Source organism: Calonectris borealis, chromosome 3, assembly GCF_964195595.1.
Source record: "Calonectris borealis chromosome 3, bCalBor7.hap1.2, whole genome shotgun sequence".
NCBI lineage: Eukaryota > Metazoa > Chordata > Aves > Procellariiformes > Procellariidae > Calonectris > Calonectris borealis.
Window position 1 is genome coordinate 68,121,903 of NC_134314.1, and position 18,098 is coordinate 68,140,000.

Sequence of the window (18,098 nt, forward strand, 5' to 3'; positions counted from 1 at the left end):
GGCGCCTGGGACTGCTGGTTTGGCAGCATTGCATGCTCTGGTCTTCAGAGAAAATGTGCCTTCCTATTGCCCGATATCTAGCAGTGGAATCAGACTGCAAGCTTTCACCTGTAAAGTAGGCAGTAATAGGGTTCAATTTCTTAATGGGAGACTTTTATTAGCTCACACAGCGTATTTACTACCCTACCGGTATTAAGTGCTTGCCTTAATAATATCCTTAGCACACAAGGTAGCGGTACATATTATCATAGTTACAATTAACAGTGGTCTGAACTATGTTAATTGAGAGCATCTATTCTAAAATTCAGTTGTTCCGAACAAAAAAGTAAAGCATGCCATTACTCGGCTGACACACTATCGGGGAGAGTTCTCAGCATACAAGAGAGCCACAGCAATAAGGGCCCAATGCACAGAAGTACCATTAAGTTACAAGCTAATGAAACCTGAAAAATTTATGCTAAAACCCTGTTTCAGAGGATGGCTGCCACGCTCTTGTGTACCAAAGTTCTCGGTTTTCCACTTAAATCCTGCCTGGTGAGTCAGGACGTGGCCGGGTTTCTGTACTGCAGGAGTATTCCATTACTCCTGCTTATAAATTTCACACGCTGTTAATGCTTCCCAAACTGGCAACAGAGCTCAGGGGTGCATGAGGACAGTTTGTTTTCCTGCTGAAAACATAATTCCACGGGACCTCTGGCAGAGACGATGCCTTGTTTTTTGGCGTCATGTTCGTTGGTAACACCCCTGCTGACAGCCATCACTTTGCACCCCTCTCATCCACCCAGCTCTGATCCCAGGCTGCAGGGAAAGATCTCGGTTAGCTCTCCGAGACTGCAGAGGGGAAAGGGTGACACGCAGATGGACATAACTTCGATTGCAGGGACTTGGAGAGGGATCCATAAGAAGAGATATCCCATATAGCACTGCCCTGGACTGCAGAATACTTGGGATCAGTTCCAGGTTTGAGCAAAGGTTCAAGGGATAGCCCATCTCAATTTAACCCCCTCCATTCCTTCCTTCAATTCATATATAGAATGAAACATAGGTCCAACACCGTTTACATAGTTCTGAAAAACCTGGGGGCTTTATCTCAAAATACGTTCTTTGTTTTCTTTGAACACCTTCTCCAGTGGTCATGCTATCACATGAGAATCTCTGGTGTCTTCCTTATATGCCTAGCTCCAATGGTTGCAGACAAATATTGGATAATAGAAAAAAAAATGGAAGGCCAATGAGAAGGATCAAACTTTTTCTGAACTTTTCACTATTTCAAGCCAGTCTCATTAAATTCTGAGGGCTAACATAATTCTCTAACCATCAAGGATGTGCCCGTACAGCGATCAGAGAAGAGGAGCTTCTCAGTGCCTCAGGTCTCCTACAGCAACAAAAGTAACTGTACTGCACGCAGGCGCAGTTTTTGAGACCAAGTCAATGTGAAACCTGTCCAACCTGTTGACTACCAACCCAAATAAACATGGAGCTACAATGAGTAGCTGAAAACAGACCTTTTCGTGACAAGATAAACTGGCTTCTGAACTATCTGATGCCATAGTAAGACCGCTGTTGAGGATCGACTAGCTTTAAGCTAGCTTGGGTGTCATTATACTACATCACTTTCAAAACAGCAGTTTATATGTGCTCAGTTTATATGTGTTCAAGACCCAGAGGAAAAAATAAACCTTGAACAGTATCACCAATGGTGCACTTGAAACGGCAAGATGATCAAGCAGAAATCACCAACTTATACTTCAGGACAATTTAAAAATGAAAAAAAAACCCAACGTTTCAGGTGTCAAAACCCCACCCACCATTTCTTCTTGTATTTTCACAAGTACATTTTTCTGTTTATTTGGTTCAAAAAGTGTGCTCCCTGGACGCTTGATGCATGAACTGCATGAAGAGGGGGAAGTGGCAAACCAAACGTGGACAAAGCAAAGACAGCACTTCCAAATGAATAAAAACATAACCGGCCCCAAAAGAGAAATGCCTCTGATCTCAGCAAGAGCCGACTTCAGTTGTAACAGAAGCATGTGTAATCAGTATTTAAATATGAGTGACTTCCACATGAAGCCTTCTGAGAAGCATAAAATAATCACCCAGACCCGCTCCCTCAGTTCGCTCAAACCCATCCTTTCTTTGCTCTCCTACCTGGCTGCTGCCGTCAAAGGTGCAAGTGAATAATGGTTCCAGTCAAGGCAATTTGGTTCACTGCTCCAGCGAATATGGCTGTTGACTCTCTCCTCCACCTATTTGGAAAACAAATATGAAAGATTTTTAAGGACTGTGGTCAATTCAGCCTGCTATTTGATTTTATAACCTAATTGACATTGCGGCGTTGGCTACATCAATACGTGTAAGAACTTCAGAGATTCAGTCACAATCCTTCTTGCTACTAGGGTCTTTTTCCCTCAGAGCAATGTAGCACCAGCCATCAGTAGCTGTCCTGCGGTTTGCAATTTGCTGTGGGCTAGAATGCACATCAACTAATATATTCCAAGGTGAAAACAATAGGCATACAAGACCAAAAGGTGCATACAATGATGTATTTTCAAACATGGTGTATACAACAAGCAGTGTAAACACACATAGCATGGAAGTGCCTTTGTAGTCTTTCTACTTTAGGGCGTGCAGTTCCAGGTTTTCTGCCTAATTTTGAAAAGATCATGCCCAAATCAGAATTTAAGAGCACTTATTTGTAATTAAATGCAAATACTTTCATGTTATGAAATCAGAGCAGTGCAATTGTCTTTCATTCTGCTTCTTTCCCGTCTAGCACTGTGCTTTAAAAGTGAGATCACCTCTAAAAATTCCCTTTCTATATGATGCTAGTCTGTTTTAGAAAATAAGTTATTAATGTACACTGTGAAAATCACTCGGGTACCGTGGAAAGACCACAAAAAGGCACTTTGTGTATACAAAAGACCTGCTGTACGTGTGTATGCAGGAGTGTATGTACGTGTGTGTGTCCAAGGCACAGAGCACCGGGAGACATGTTCGTTAATGTGTTAGACGCGTTAGAGAGCTACAGGCTGCCCTATTTACACCTGCAGGGAGGGGGTTATTGAATACATGGAGGTTACCCTTAATCAGGGCACACAGGCAATGCATCAGGAACTGGAGACTCATATCTGATTTGCACATAATGGAACTGACTGAAATGCCTGCCTCATTAATACTGAGACCTTCAGTGATCTTCTAGTGAACACATTCTCCAATGGGCCTGGCTACTCTGATTTTGTTGAAGACTGGCGTGAACACACAGACAACCACAGCGCACATTTTGCCCAGGGCGCTTTCTTCCAGACTTCCCTCTGTCCTTGATTGCCCATACGTGAGATGCCCTCCCCAGGTGATGGGCGATGAGTGTGGGCATCCCGGGGTGATGTTCCTGGACAGGGCAGCACCCCAGGGGAGCACAGTGTCCTGGCGAGAAGTGCAGCTCGTCTTGCCCCTTCTCCTGCTCTTTGCCCTGGCTGTGATGCTGAGCCCTGGCTGGCCACCGTCTCAGGGCAGTCGGCTCACCGCAGCAGGAGGAGGTACCTGCTCCTCAAGGTCTTACAAATGCTACGGCAGAGGACCATGCCAGAGGACTTGGACAGGAAAATATCAAACACTGCACACTAAACTTGTAGATTTGTGCCCGTGGCCTAACCATACTGGCACCAAAGCCAACAGCAAACCTCCCTCTGCTTCCAGCGAGTGCGACGGCTGCCCACACTGCCCCTCGCACAGGGCAAAGCCTGTCCACCATGGGGTGGGCAACGCACGGCACTTCCACCGCTAGCAGGGTGCAGATGTGAGCTGGTGGAAACGGGGTGCCAAAAGCTGAAGGGTAGAGCAAGCCTGGAACTGGTTAGCAATGAAAGGCATACGCTTATGCTTTTTTTTCCCTGTAATGTTTGCTATCAGCAACAAAAACAAATAACAAATGATAATGTGTTACTGACTGGCAATGTCAACAGTGGTCTATACAGGCATCTGAGTATATAAAATAACATATGCTCTGGCTCCAGACCCTGATGCTTTATCACGTCACTATACAGCTTTCTAGGAAATGATCTGGATGTGGAGCCAGGAACCACTTTTGAACCTTTGAACAGGCAGGGCCCAATACGGTTTTAATCTGTGGGTGAAACCTTGGCACGGCTGGACTCAAAGGCAAAACTCTGTTTTTAGCAGGGCCAGTATTTCACTCGCTAATTTTACAAGTGGCCTGAGAAAAGTTCCAGTCAAAAAACAAAGCAAAGCAATAAAGTCATAATAAAAGCAATATAAATAAAATATAAATAAAAGCATTAAGTCATGAGTCCTTATCCTCCCACCCTTCAGTAGGACCTAGGGGTGCTCTGGATTGTAGCGTCCTCTCCCTGGTGTGGCATGGATACCTTCCAGCCCCCAAGCAGGTCACCCTGCGCTTTCACAGGCCTAACTGGCTTTAGTGATGCTGGCTACACTTGCACACAGTTATTTCTGATTAATGTGCATTGTGAATTGGTTTATTTAATCTGTAAGCCAAAGACAAGGGTCTTTATTCTCATTTACACTAAATCTTCTCTATAGCACCCCGGCAGGAGCAGAGGGGGCTTCCATGAAAAGAGAATGAAGCCATAAGTGAAAGATGTCATTTATGAAACAAAGTCGCGCTGCTGCTGCCCCAGCTTCATAAAGAGTATTTAAACTGAAATCCATGAGGAACATTATATTCCATTTTCCCTAGTTTCTTTTTTAGCTCTTAACTGATGGGAGCCAGCGACTTCCCTCTCACTGTGGTAACCTCAGTGTCTTCAACGGCATTCCTCAAAGGATACCTTAGCATCTGATCCAAGTGTGAATCCCCCTGATTTCAGTAAAGGCTGGATCAGTTTCTGAGTCTTTAAGAAGCTTAATCGTTACTTACAATTAGGCAAAATATTATCCAGAGCAAGATCTGGTTAAGGACAGTAGGATTTTGTCTAGGCAGTACTACTGCATCTCCTTACTAACCTACCATCTTACAGCAGCACTGGCGATAGCAAACAGGACGTGGTCTGAGGGAACAGCCATCCTTGCAGAGTCTCTAACAACCCCAGCTAATGCATGTGTCATCAAACAAGATTTTACTGCCCAATTAAAGCTCCCAGAGGCATTGTTGTGATACTAAAACTAGGAACTTTTAATTTGTTTTTATCACTGCATTAGTAAAAATTTGTGCAATCCTTGGTTCTTTGGCAGCAAAAGTAAACGAGCGTGCCTTCAATGACTGCCACCAAAGACAGACAGCCATGCAACCACCGCTGCTGAGCATTTGCTATTATTTGGTCATATCTGGTCACGACTCTCCTAATCTGCTGCAGTTGTTTGCCAGCCACGGAGACGAAGATTAAACAAGCACAATGGAAGGAAAATGAGAGTATGAGAAGCATGGCATGTCTTACTGCTTGGAAGAGTTTTTTTCAATTTGAACTTTGTATCTCGGACACTCGGGGATTAGCCTTTTACACAGGACATACAGGCAGAAGTGTTCTGTAACGACTCTTACAGCATCTGCTTTTGAAAGACTGCTAGCTTCTCCCTTGGCAACACCCGTAATCATTTTGCAATCATAGAACAACACCTTCAGTGGTGAAATGAAAACGTAGCAGTAGGCATCGACATCATCTGACCATAAAGATTAATTAATTTCATGGATCAACAAGAGCAAGGACTTTGTTTTGTATTACTTCCTATATATCTGTTACACTGACGCTGTAAGGTCAGTTGGGAGTGGAGGGTGACAGGAAGATGCCTGTGCTCTTTAAAAGGTAAAAAATATCAGAAATCTCATGTGTATTTTAATCAGAAACTAAAGTTTAAGGAAAGTAATTAGATAATATTTATTTTACTGGTTATTATTCAAAGGTTCTGAAATAGCTCAATAAATGGGTGAAATTGCCTCAAGAGTACAAAGGGCAAATAAAGCCATGCCCGTGTTACTCCTTAACTGGCTTGCAGCAGACAGAGTTCCAGCGCAGGCTGTACCTCACCACGGTTTGGGAATTTATCTAAAGCCTCAGTTTGACCAGGTCTATAAGAAAGCCAGGTGCCATTTAAATTGCAGCCAGGTTCCAGGATTGTATAGGGTAATTCGTACCAAAGAAGAGCCAGGCAACACAGGTAGAAAAATGTGCACATTTCTGTGGCATACCCAAGGGCTTGAATTCATGGCTGGTAACTGAAAGCAGTGAGGCTATTTGCAAATCTTCCACTTCTTCTCCATGGGTTCAAATCCCCCCTTATAGATGTTTTCTTATTAAAGACAATGAATTGCCCATGCAAGCTTCTTACTGTGGTATGTAGAGGCTGTGAACCCACTCTGTGTGGATTTTCTAATGCTCTCTTTGCCCCCTTTCTCCTTTTCAAACACAGAAAGTCCAGAGAACTCTGTGAATTATGGTCTGTAATGGGAGAAGTAAGAAGTCTAAAATTTGCTTGATTGCAGCTATGATGCATTAAGCTCCAGGCATCAATCTCAATCTCAGTACTTTTTCTCTGAATGGGCAGTATTTTACAGTTATCGCTCTCTAAACAAAACACAATTTATTATACACACAATTTGATAGCTACGGCAGCTAACTCTAGAAGTAAAAATGTCTTCCTACTTGAGGAAGGTAAAAGCAATGTCATACCTTAAATTGACTTCATATGATCAATGGCAGAACACAATCATCTGAGAAATGACGTTCATGTCCTGATCAAATGCAATCATACCATTATGCAATTGAATTTGGAAAAAGTGGAAGAAAATTATTCCCATTACTTTACTGGTGTGCTTAATGTGTTCACACAAATCATCTATGAATAGATGAATTAAAATACTTACAGTGTCTCTAACTTTGCCCTCTTAATTCCAGGTCATCCTGGCAGCTCTTGATACTGCAGAAATATGTTTTCCTACAAGCAGTTTGATGAAATTAATGGATGAAACCTTGAACCACCTCCAAAGGTAAAGGGATATAATTTATTTTTTGAATCAAATGTCTCTATGCTGTAAACATTTTTGTCTTCATTACTAAAGCAGAAAGACATTTGAAGCCTAATTGATTTTTCAGTATTTATGTTTCTTTTGTTTTCCACATTTTTCTCAATAGGAGTGTGATAGCCCATTTAAATTTTGTTTATTCACAGCTTTTCTTCATTTTGGTATTTTGGTTCCTGCATGCTAGCACCATGTTGCAGATCTGGATGCAAAGAGCACCAAGAAATCTTTGTAAAATTTTAATTTGTTGAAATTTATATATGCATGAATTCATATGCATACATAAATGCATGTATATACGTAAATATATGTATGTATATACGTACATGTAGGTATGCATATGTGCATATGCGTATGTGTGTACGTATACATATTTTTTATATATATATACATATAAGCTGATTTTATTGTCTCTCAGGTTCTGTAGAAAGTTAGCAATCAGAAGACATATCACGCCAAATTACTTTTGGAACATCACCTATGAACTTTGTTTACTTTACACATAGGTGATTCACTGTATTAAAAACAAGCACATGATTTCGTCTTTGGATTGTCCCTACATTATCTCCTCTACCCCCAGAGCCCACTCTGCACAGAATCCTATTTTGCTGCTGCTGCTGGAACTATGATTTTGGGTTACTTTTTTTTCACTTCAGCCAGGAGCTAAATTAGCAAGAGCACATCCCCCTAAGTATAGGTCCATAACCTCACTGCAAATAACAGTTTAGACACTGCCAGCTGAGATCAGTGCCCTCACTAACCAGGCTTGATGCTTTTAGACAATGGTCGGGCTGACAATTGACACAGTGTCCATATACACACGTTGCTCAACCCATTTGTCTAGCCCGCTGTTGCCAAGCGAAGAGGGCTGTTTGTGCAGGCAGCTGGCAGCAAGATGCGAGTATATCTGGCGATCCTCTGAGAGTGGGCAGAGAAGGCAAAACCATCAGGTCTCAGCCGAGCCCAAGATAGGATTGCAGGTAAAGCTCATGCTTTACGCGATCCAAACAGGCTTCAGCAAAATCACCATGAGGAACCTCCTACACCAAGTGCCTTGGCTTTCCTTCCCTCTTCGAATGACTACCCTGCTATGACACCCGCACATCAGGAAAAACCAACACAGCCACACGCACAATGAAGAAACTGAGGCAGAGCCACTCGTAGCTGCCAAGCAGGCAGGCTGCAATGCGGCAGGTGTCCTACAAGCCCATGACAATCACTTGAGCTGTCAAAATTATCTCCATCTCTATGGAAAGGCCATCGCAAGTTCAAGCCCATGGCAGGGTCATGGCAGCAGCACTGGACAATCTCAGCAGTACATGAAAGCTAACTTGCCCCTGAGAAGCTGGCAACTAGTCGGACATGCAGGACAACAGGAAGGACATGTGATGCCTGGGAACAACAGAAATTTGTCAGCAGGAAAAAACAAGGTCTGTTTACAGAGTTTTGGTTGTTGTTACCTGCAAAATCTAAGCCAATGTTCTATATATAATGAAATTAAGACCTCAGTGAGTCTGGTGTTAAGTCAAACCATAGACTTCATTCAAGGTTCTCTGGATCTACACCAGATAAGCTGAGATCCGTCTCTGACACTATGCTCCTGGTTGCAAAGACAGCTTGTACAGCACAGGATACGCTACTGTCGTTTCAGGTTGGCAGCCACAACCATCACTGGCACTATCACTGGCAGCGGATTGTTTGTCTTAAAAATCTGGATGGGCCACCAAACACCTCTGACCACACACTTTGTTAGCACTTCTGCTGGACGCTGTGTGACTTCTTTACAAGGAGGTGAGTGCTCTACCTCACTATCCCTTCTTATTGCCACATCTAGAAGGGGAATTTTTGAAGTGTCCTCATTCCCAGTACCTCCATGCTGGTCCTCCAGATCTAAAGACACGACAAGAGAAAGGCAGCAGTGGGGTCTTCGGTCCTCCGCAGTGAGGCAAGATCCCTCTGCACTGATGTCACTCTGCTCCTGGTGTGTGCTAAGTAAGTCAGCAATTTGTCATGAGCGTGGGCCCTATCCATACATGGCAGGCTGGAGGAGGAATGACCTCAAACTCCGCTTCTAATCCAGGGGGCGTTGCCAAAGCACAGTGTTTGAGTTTGATGCATGAAGCGCAGAGATATTTTCAGCTCCTGAATCACACTTTTGGCTCCACAGCTAACTTGAACTTCTCCTTAGTTTTGTTTGCGATTTTTCACCTTCTGCAACTACCATTGATTCTCAGAAAAAAAAAACAAAACAAGCTGGTATGTTAAAGAGAAAAACCCAAAGGCCATAAATATGAAGAATTTTTAAAAATCACTTTTATTTTAATAACTTCTATTTTATTCTCTTGCATGTGTGGAAGAGGGGAGTTAAACAAATTACCAATAGATTAGTGGTGCATCACAAATGATGGTTTCTTTATTTCACGTTCTAAATATATGCTATTAAATGCTGCCAGTGAATGTTCTCTAATGATTTTGGTGTCCAACACAAGAATGAAACAGCCTGAAAAATGAGGCAGTGCAGCAGCAAGCAGTTAGCCTGGATACAGCTACAGGAGAGCTTTTAGCTATATATTCCTATAGCTGAAGCAAAAATGTTTTGCTATACTTGCCCCATGAAACCATATTGACTTGACCACAATTCACAACCAGAATTTGAAACTCGCAGAAATGAGAAAGCAAAACCTCATTTTACAACACAAAGGGAATAAGTTTTAATTGGCATATCCTGCCAATTACAACTGCATCACCTCTCTGTCGCTGCGGCCTGAGTCTGCTCTCACTGAATTCCACAGGAAAGCTCCAGCAGACAAACCTGTCACAGCTAAGCAAGTCATTTAAGCATATTCTATCTCTAATCAGTAAAGCCAATTCAGCAAAGCAAAGCATGTGCTCAACTCAGAAGCGAATAGGTAGCGTGCATCTTTCTGAATATGGGTTTTTCACAGACTGAGGATGTTGCACAAAACTTCCCTTGATTTCCTTCAGAGCTCATCATCCTGGAAGAAGGTAGAATTCAGCTGTTAACCAAACTGTCACTTACACATGTAAAGTACTAGTATTTTTAACTCATCCATAGATTGGTTAAGCAAAAACAAATTTAAAAAAATCCATGGGACATATCCTTGGGCTGGACACAGACATACATACATACTACCCACGGATTGCAGGGGACTACAGAGGTAGAAGGAGGTAACACAGAAAAGATGAGGTAAGAAGCTACCATGGGAAATCCCTTACATCCAGAATTGTTGATGAGCTTCTCTCAGCCTTTTCACAGAGCGAACTGGGACCTTTCTTATCCATTCTTATCTGGAAGTAGAGTGGAGAATCACGGGCATTTCAACCTCTCCATTTCCATTTCCCTCCCGTGGGAATGAGGAAAGAGTAGGGATAATGAACACACTGCTTTGATAAGGAATGTGGCTCTTTCCTTGATGCACTGAAGTAACTGGGCAGCCTCTAAAGTCCTCTGATACCTCTTCTTTTCCTTTAAATTTCCTTCAGTCTTAGCAAGCAACAGTAATCTACAGAGACAACTTCCAGGCAAGCATGAATCCCCAGGAGCATTCCTCGACTGCAGGCAAGTGGGAAAGGAAAAGCCTGTTGCAAACAGCAGGGCTGTAACCGGTCACGGGGAATTTACTCTCAGCAGCAGGCTGCACCGCTCGCCTGCCTCTGCCCTTTTCCCCCCCCCCGATGAAGGGGCCTTATCTACCTTTGCGTTTCATCTCAGAGATCAGGAATCAATTACAAACGCCGCGGGGCTGCCCTAAATTATGCTCAGCTGCCCAAGGCTGCTTCCTCCCAAGCGGATCCCCCCCGGCCGAAGGCACTGAGGGGAGGGGAGCACTGAGGGCCAGGCTCTACCTGTTCTCCAGCTCCTCCAGGCTGCTGGAGATGGCCAGCGTGGGGTCAACCCTCTGTTTGTTCTCTGTTTGAGATTACAGTCTGTGCCTGCCCCAAAGGCACTGCGAGCTGTGGAGTATAAATGTTTGCAAAAATTAAACAACTCCAGCAAAATACACATTATGCAAACATCTCCTCTCTTCCCAGATGACACAACATGGAGCACCAAGCACAAACAAAAACCGACCAAACAAAACGCAGAGGTATTGTGGAAAAAAAATCATTTAGCGAAGAGCTTCTCTGCTCTCCTTACAGCCATTAGGACAGCGATAATGCTGAAATGGCTGGCCAGCCCTGAAAATTGGATAAACTGAGACACAGAAGAGACAATTGAAAGCAAGGAGACAGACAGCAAAAATAAGTGAGACAACAGATGGAAAGCAGAAATGCAATGTCTCAACTGCAGCTGTAATTCTGCTAGTAACAAGCATGTTTAAGCGTAGTTCGGCTTGCTTTCCTGTTCTGGAGAGGGCAAGAGTTTTCTTTTTAAAAAAAACAACTTATTAGCCAAACTGCCGTGCATTCTCCCCAGATAGTTTGTGGGACAGGAAAATTATTTCTCTCCATACCTAGGAGTGAAACAATACTTCTAAGAAAGGGCAAAATTCTGACACCCTCTGGTGTCCTAGTTGTCCTAGTACTGTTGGGGTGGAGAGGGGGGTCACATCACTAAAATCTATATCCACAAATGCAAGAGCTGTGTTTTAGCTGCTGCGGGCCAGGGGTCAGTCAGTCACAGGAATCGTTCAGAGCTCTCCCGTGGCAGCGCAGCTTCCTTAGCCTTTCTCCTTTACTAGCATGATTGTTACAATTAGGCAGGAAAAGGGTAGTTATTGTTCTAGCAACATTTCATAGATTAATTTGGCAGGTTTTCTAGCAGGGTTTTAGTATAGTTTTGATAACACGGTAGTATGGGAAAGAAGGATTTCCACATTGGCCAAAGAAACAGTTGTGGCAAGACTACCTATTTTTAACACGGTTTATTCCTAGCACTATTTCAGACACAGCATTTTCTCTCCCATCTGTTGACACAGTTGTTTTGTTTTTTTAAAGACACAGTTGTCTGTCACTTCGGGGAAAAAAAAACCACCTTCAGTAGCTGCAGAGAAAAACATGAGACTGAAACCCAGTCAAACAGTGATCTGGTCAAAAGGTAATGCTGGCAAAGCTTTACGACTGAATATAGAGCAATTCTTCAGATGCCTCTTAAAATTTACATCAGGTTTTAGCCTCTGTGGTATGATAAGTGCGACTGTGGATTTTAAAAATTCAGATCTGATATACTCAACAACTAACTAAGATGGTTTATTGATCTAAGGAGTCTGACTGCCAATCTGCCATCAGAGTGATACACCAGTCTGCTCAGGAGGAATGCTGTCACAAAAGCACAGAGCAAGATGCAAACACTTTCTTTAATAAAGGAAGGAAAATGTAATGAGAGCACCAAGGGGAAAAAAAACAAACCCCAAAGTCTGATAAGAATTAAACTGGTCTAACAGGACAAAACATTAAGCAATTCTCTGACACTTGGGTTGCCAGGCTGTTTTCACTGATTTTTGACGATAATTTTTTTTCCTCATTGGACTGCTGGAGTTCGTGGCTATGATCTCCCAGGCAATCTGAAAATTTTATCTCCTCTCAAAGGCACTTCAGGCAGCTTGAGTGTTTATAGGTTGAAGCAAATAAAACTGAAGCATGGCTGAGGTGGGACCTCTGCAGATCACTAAAGCAACCTCAGTTCTTGTAGGACAGCCTATTTGCTGGGAAAGTTGCAATATGAAAACCTGATATATTAAAGGTCAAGACTCCACTACAGAGCAGACTCATCTGTATTGTGTTTTAATTTCTTTTTACACTGAGAGGTGCCTAGGGACCTGAAGAGGTGACAGAAAGATAAATCATGCATTGCAAACTGGAACAGAAGACAAGGCTGTATCCAGAATAGGATAGCTCTGCTGGTGCAGCTGTCCTAGTAAACTGTACTGACAGTATGTTCCCAGCACAGCCTTCATTCGTACCAGCAAAATCACATTATTTGCTGGCGCAGCTTTTTCCTGAGGTCCCTCTTCCCTCATCCAGCAAGCAAAAAACATTTCAGTAAAAGTAAAGGTTTGTCCTAAGTGAATCCACAGTGAGAGCTTTTGTGTCAGTCAGGGATCAAGTCAAGGATCAAGCTCTTTTACGCCTCTGGCCAAGTCAGCTATGACAGCAAAAATCTGTAAAACAGGCGTGTTCTTCCTTTGACTGGAGTGAGAAGTCCTTTGTAAAGACTTCAGTACTGGCCTCTGCCACTAATACAAATCTTACGTTCTCATTCGCTTTTGCAGAAACGCAAAGATAAAATAGCTCGCCACACGTGTCCTGATCGGAATAGTTACAAGTTTCCACAAGCAAAAGAGGTCTCCAGCACAGCTACAACTGACCCTCCTGCTGCTCCACCACATTTCTGGAGGAGAAAGCTCACCCTCCTGGCCCTGCCCATGTCGGCGAGGCTCAGCCTGGAGTCAGTGCCCTTCCCTGAAGCCACGGGAAGGAGAAAGCAGACACGGGTTGGTGCCGCTGCCTTCTTGCAGGCACAGCCTTCTCCCTGGATGGAGAAGGGAGGACAGTGATGTACAGTGACATGGGAAGAATTATGCCAAACCAAGTGTCTGGGATTAGGAGTGCAGCTTTAAGAAAACAACCAAATTCACTAAGATGATGAAAAACACAGCTGATTTAAGATGTATTTTAAAGGAATTTGTGGATCTGCTTTCAGGAGCTGTGTGAAAAGATATTTTCCAGGTGTGCTGTATGGTATGTCCTACTGGTCACAATCACCCAAGTGATTTAAGATTTTAACGCTGTCGTCTATGATTTTCGTAAGAGAACAGGCAGTGACTTTAACGTGCCCTTGAAGAAATTAAGATCAGCGAGGGATCTGGCAGCATATTCATACACGGCTTTCAGCCTGTTAAAAGGGCTCACCTGCTTACCTGCATTTGGTTTGGCAATGTCTAGAGCTGTGGTTCTTTGCCACCCAGTATTATCTAATTTCTTTACAAGGCATGCAGTACATATTTCTGGAAGGCTGGACCTAATCCAGGCTACTATGGTTTCCATGAACAGGAAGCTTGAAGGTTTGGAATTAAAACGGCAGGAGGCTGAAAAGAAAATTGAGGACCTGGAAATAACAACTGATGGTCCTGACGCAACCATCACCGAGAACACTGCAGCTCTGAAAAATGTAATCAACAGCCTGGAGAATAATCTCGGATAAAAGGCTAGGTTTTGAAGGACAGTGGAAAGCTCCTGCAAGTACAGTTACCAGACAGGTTCTGGTACGCTTTTGCATATGAATTTCAACCAGTTCTCCACAGCATCATGTAGGAAAACACACAATACAAAAGCTTGTAGCTATCTGATCTACCCAAGGATGTCTCATTTAAAGGAAAACTGCTGCTGGCTAAGACCTATGACAGAAGCCTTCTTCCTCTAGCTGTGGAAGCTGATGATCCTCCTGTCCCCACTTGTTCCTGGCTGGTTGGAGGCTCATGTTTCCTACCTCAGTCAATGTGAGCCCTCCATTGACCTTCAACCAAAGGCAACCCAGATGGCTTTGCCTGGAGTAAGAAACAGAGCACTTCCACAGCTCTTTCAACAAGTAGAGTGGTGGAGTAGTAATTTCCAGCTATGAATGGGCAGAGTGTCACCTTCAACCTTTGTGACCCCTTGCAAAGGCAACACCTGTCCACTGTCTGAGATCCACAGCATAGATGAAGAGTTACAGAAAAGGCAAGATGAAAAATTTCAATTTTTGTATCACTACAGTACTAGCTAAAGAAATAAGCTTACCAGCAACCCGACTGAACTTAAAAGCCCTAAGTAACAATTATCTATGATGCAGTACTTGACGGAAGACTCATTACTTTAGGGCAGACACACAGGTTTTATCCTGAATTTTCAGGACTTATGAATGTTGTTGTGGGCAAAGTACCACCTTGATATCCTTTTGTGATGACCAAGACAGTAGAGTCTGAATAAAATGAAGACTCTGGAACAGTGTACTAAACCAATCCCTCTCTAAACTACCTTTATTTACTATCCCCAGAAAAGTCACTAAAAAGCAATATATTTTAAAGAAGAAAATTATTGACCTTTGAAACACAAATGGCAATGCAGGTGAGCAGAGCCTCCACTGAATTTATTCATATCTGTGTCCAAGAGTCAGGTGCCAGCTCACATGGATAACCTACCACTAAATGACAGAAAGAGGCCTTAATGGCTGATTTAAAGAGACTGGCAGGGATTAGCTAAACTTGGTTTCTGAGGGTGTTTCCTATTAATGTGGAGTATCTTCAAGGCCTGGTTGGTTGCCCCAGGAACCAGACAAATGGAAAAACTGCTTTTGCTCTCTCTGCTGTGTTCAGCAGAGCCTTAGTGCAGCTGCAGGCAAAAGACTAAGGACCGCAAGGTGGCAATTTCACCAAGACTTGTCCCCTTAAAACCTCAAGGTTTGATTCTACGTTAGGGCTTCTGCTCAAAAATTAATAAAAAAACGGAAAATGGTGAGAGGCCACACTGACTGTAGAAAGTCCAACTGAGGAAAAACTGCCCTAGGAAAGGAGCCAAGAAAGTGCATGGGACCTAAAAACGCTTTCAGATAACACAGTCAACATGCTAGACAGCAAAAATGTTTCTGCCAGGAAAACATAATGCCACTGCTAAGAAACATAAGAAATCAAGTTAAAGGCTTCTCCTGAGGAGTAAAAGGCACAACAAACAATAGTGATCATTCAGACACTCAGACACAATTAAAGACTAAGAAAGGTGACAAGTTAGAGAAAAAAGGACAAAAAAGACCCCTACTGAATTCTACATCTCCAAAGTTATTCAGATTCCCACTTGAGTGTTTCCAGAGATGAATACCACTGATTCTGATTCAGGAAGTTACAACAGATATATTAAAATTCAGTCAATTATATCCCAAACCGTTATCACGCTGTTCCAGAACCTTTGTGACCAGCAGAAACAACTTAAATCATAAAAGAGCAAGCACTCAAAGAAAACAAGCTGGTTTTCTATCAGTCAGGACTACTTCACAGGAGACAAGCAGAATGAAGAGACCCCAGGAAAAGGCTCCAGGCAGGCTCACTATACCTGATCTGCCTAGCGTGCCCTTAGGATACAGTAAAGCACTTCTCACCGCTTCTCTAAGGATTGCTTACTAATACGCCAATTCTACAGTAGTTTCAAATGGGATAAGTAAATGGAGTTACAATTACCTTTGCTGGGGCTACTCCTTTTCTTTCATTCTGACAAGTCAAAGAAATCCTTAACCTGAACTGCAGATCTAGGTTTCGGCACCTACGTTCCAGTGTTTTTCATATCATTTCATTACAACTAGTCCTGGCAATGAGCAGTAAAGTCCCCCGTGGGTTTGCAGATCATCACAGCAACATGATTAGGAAGCTTGATCCAAGTATCGTAAAAGTCAAAGGAACTTGGATTGAGCCCAAAGAGAAATGATTTTCCCTGCTATGGGTGGTTAGCTATACATTATGCTGCTTCTGTCGATAAAAGCGAATCTTTCCCCATGCACCAATTTTAATTCCTTCACAATAGAGCCTGCTTTTGAACAATATATTGTCATGGAAGAAATCATAACCTGGAATAGAAAAAACATGTCTTCTGTGCCCTGGGATCAAGTAAAAATTCCACTGACTACAGTAACTGTTGAGTAAGACTATCACACTATTACATAAAGGTATGCATATATGTATGTACATGCACATGCCTTGGTTTACTGATCTGTAGGTCCTCTAAACCCCTCCCTGGGAACTAGCACTACAATGAACATTTGTAGGAGGAGAGATGTAGTGCGTGTGGACATGGGAACACAGTGTATCTCACCTCCTGTATAATACTATTTTCTAAAATTGTATACATTTCCCATCTTTAAAATATGGAGACATTTCTGTGGGAAAAAGGTTTTATTCTAAGGAAGAAAACAAAATGTTTCAAGAATAGTCTAAGTATTTAAAAGAGACTTTAATTTTAACACAGATTTCAAGAGATTATTCATAAACACAAACACACTATTGAGTTTATGTAGTAATTATTTGGCATTTTACATCTGCTACAGCATGCAAAGTAATACGGGTAATATTTCTAGCTTACATGCTGTTCTTAACATAGAGGGTTTTTTGCCGATAGGGCTGTAATAATTCACTTGAAGGACAAGTCAATCTGACAAGAGTTGTACCTGAAGAGAACAAAAATCACAGAAACATTTGGGTTGGAAGCCACCTCTAAATGGGTCATCCTAGATCATCTATAATAGACACTTGTCTAGTCTAGCCATGACTGACTCCACACCCTCCCATGGCAGTTTGCTCCACTGACCTAAATGTTGCGTAGTAGTAATCCCTTTCCAATATCGAACAGTCTAGCAAAGTATTCCCTGCTGCAGCTTAACCACAGTATTTTTCCCCCTTTTCTCTTCAATAACATGTGAAAATACCTTGCCCTGTTCTTTCCAGCCCTTTTGCATATATATGTGCAGTTAAAGCTCTGACTTACAATTTCGCCAGATTCAATGTACCTAGATTTCTTGTCTCAAATATTCTTTCATCTTGACTTTGGGTTTTTCCATCTTCCTTAAAAGTCCTGTGAATTGAGGTTAGCTCTTGGCTCTTGATTTTGTGGGCTGAAGAGGATTTTAAATGTTTGCACTGAGTCTAGTTAGGAATTTATTTTATGAGGCTTGAAGTTACAAATATGTCATCGCACATCTCCCTACTTTATACTGGCATTTGTTCTTTCACATTTAATATTGTTCTCCCAAGAAACAGCTTGAGAAAATCATACATACAAGATCAATACGCACATTAATGAGATAGCTGGAATTTAATATTGCTGTTCTTCAGGATGTGCCCCGTAAATCCAGGGGACTTCCACCCAACTTGAACAAGGAGTGTTACCTCCTTATATAAACATATGTCACCTCCAGTAGGCATTGCTAGGACTGAAGCCACATCAGCACCAAGATTATCTGAGCATTTACACAGAGCATCTGAAGGCTGTCGAGGCCACACTACGTTCCAGTAGCAGGAACTTAAAAGCTGCTTCTCATATGCCTGGTCGGGCTGCAGTCATGGCAAGGGCACCATATATTTTGATTTTTAAATAACATCCTTCACCTGATACATATTAATGA

The 18,098-nt window shown here is 42.6% G+C and overlaps 1 protein-coding gene across 9 annotated transcripts in view; it reads right to left on the reverse strand.

Moving 5' to 3' along the window:
• HIVEP2 (HIVEP zinc finger 2) overlaps window positions 1-18,098 on the reverse strand; it is a 144,492-nt gene that overhangs the window by 52,296 nt on the left and 74,098 nt on the right. For all 9 annotated transcript variants that reach the window (XM_075146009.1, XM_075146004.1, XM_075146005.1 and 6 more), the window contains one exon: window positions 2,149-2,246. The gene's annotated coding sequence lies outside the window, so the exon portion shown is untranslated. The remainder of the gene's footprint in view (window positions 1-2,148; window positions 2,247-18,098) is intronic.